Raw genomic sequence first — 2,500 nt, 5'->3', positions numbered from 1 at the left:
TTTCACTTTCTCTCTCGTCCTTAATCCTTTCATACTTCCCCCTCCTCCTTCTTCGTTATTCTTCCTTTCTGCTTCCCTCTTTCACTCCTGTCCTGTACTGTACTTCGTCCCTCCCTTTAGTGTCTTGTCTTAGCAAAGTAGCGCTATGCAACAGACAGGTCAGTTTCTTGTCGTTCTGTCATAGACGTGTTTTCCTTCAAGGGGTCAAGACATCTCTCTTACACGCGCCCTACAGTACATCCTCACATCCTGGTTTTCTCTCTCTCTCTCTCTCTCTCTCTCTCTCTCTCTCTCTCTCTCTCTCTCTCTCTCTCTCTCTCTCTCTCTCTCTCTATCTCTCTGACCAACTTATTTTATCCGAGTTTAGTTGTAATGTGATTTCAAACCTTATTTCTTCTGTTATTTTACTTTATCTTTGTTTTTTGTTTTTTCGTAATCACATTAAAAGTTGTCGTTTATTGTTTTTTTAGTGAACAGCGCCACATGACATTGCCAGAACTCCTTAAAAGCAATCAGTTATTCGACCAATCATTAATCAGTCAGTCAGTCAGTCAGTCCCCTCTTCTTCAATCTATCTACTTCCAAAAGTCTGGTGGTGCATGTCAATTATTTTACACGTGTTTGTAAAATTCTTTCTCCTCGCTAATCTTCCCATTTAGTCTTTTGGTGCACATTTTATTTATCTATTTTTTTTTTTTTTTACGCACTAGAAAAGTCTGTAAATCTCTTATTTTATTATCGTTATCTTTTTTCACCGCCGTATTTCTTAAAGCGTCTGATCCGTTTCCATCTGCTTGAAATATCGTCTAAGTGGGTGGCGCTGTGAGGGGTTAACATGGAGTGAGTGACATAACTCAATAAACAACGCATTTTGATCTCGGCGAAGCTTCAGTCCTCGTCGCAGCCACAACCTCCATTCATTACATTCAATTGCCTATACATTAGAGTAATCGGTAAAAAATGAGGGAAAAAACACCTAAAAATATCTTAAAAGAAAAGCTGTGTAAAAAGAGGGAGACGAAAAAAAGAGTAAATGAAAAAATAAATAAAAAACAAGGAAGATGTGTAAAAAGAGGAAGATGAAAAAGGGAAACCCAGAGAAAAGAATAAATAAGAAGGAAGGTTTGATAATAAAAAGAAAAAAAAACGGAAATACAGACGATATTTATGCAATCTAGAATTTTTCCCCCTTTTTTTTTTTTTTTACCGTTATTCTCCCTCCTATTTTTCTTTCTTTATCCATCACCTCTCTCCAGTTCCCTCATCTATTTCACTTTTTGCTCGTTCTCTCACAATTTCATCTCCAGCCCTCTCTCTCATTTAACTCCCCTCCTCTCTCCCTATCACTCATACCCCTTCCATCCTTCCATCCACCCGTGCCCTACCCCCATCCTCTCCCCGCCTCTCTCCCCGTGAAATGAGAGAACATATTGCAAACCGACGATAAATGAAAAGCTGAAAAGAATCATATATGTAGTCATGACGAAAATAGTAACATGATTGCGTTTACCTCCTCCTCTCCTCCCCTTCACCAATCACCACCACCACCACCACCACCACCACCAGCCCCTCCTCCTCCTCCTCCTCCTCCTCCGTTCCCTCCTCTTCATTCTTTTCTTGCTTCTCTTCCTGCGCTTCCATCTCCTCCTTCCTTCCTCTTCTTATGTATACTTCTATGCAGTTTAATATTAACAAGTGCAAAGTACTCAGCATGGATAGAGGAAATCCAGACAGTAGGTACACAATAAACAACGAAGCTCTAGTAGGTTCAGGGTACGAAGAAGATTTAGGAGTTATAGTTAGCTCTGAACTCCGTCTAAGAAACCAATGCACAGAGGCCAGAATTCGGGCAAATGAGGTATTAAGATTAATTTTCAGAAGTGTTAAAAGTAGAAGTTCCAAAGTAATATTAAAGTTATATTTGGCGCTGGTCAGACCTCATCTAGGCTACGCTGTGCAGTTCTGGCCCCATATTACAGGAAGGAGATAGGTTTATTACAATCAGTACAAAGGAGAAAGACTAAAAGGATACAGGGGATGAGAGGTATTCCTAACGAAGTGAGATTGAAGCTCTTAAATTTACATTTTTTAGAGAGACGTAGGTTAAGAGCGAACCTGATGGAAGTCTATGACTGGTATAAGGGTAATAAAAAGAGGGATGAAAGCAGATTTCTTAGGATTAGTAACCAGGATAGAACAAGAAATAACGAGCTAAAGCTTGAAAAATTTAGGTTTAAGAAAGAGATAAGAAGGAATTGGTTCTCAAATAGAGTGGTATATTAATGGAACGGACTCAGTAATTAAGTTGTTAGTGCTGCGTCATTAAAGAGCTTTAAGAAAAGATTAGACAAATTTATGGATGGGGATGATAGGTGGAAATAGGTAGGTATACTCGTATTTCATACAGGGACTGATATGTGTAGGCCTGATGGCTTCTTGCAGCTTCCTTTATTTCTTATGTTCTTATGTTCCTACTCATCTTCCTCCTTCTACGAAAAAC

The sequence above is a fragment of the Scylla paramamosain genome, chromosome 10 (assembly GCF_035594125.1).
Source record: "Scylla paramamosain isolate STU-SP2022 chromosome 10, ASM3559412v1, whole genome shotgun sequence".
NCBI classification, from domain to species: domain Eukaryota; kingdom Metazoa; phylum Arthropoda; class Malacostraca; order Decapoda; family Portunidae; genus Scylla; species Scylla paramamosain.
The sequence above is the reverse complement of the archived record's forward strand: the minus strand, read 5'-3'. Positions refer to the sequence as shown.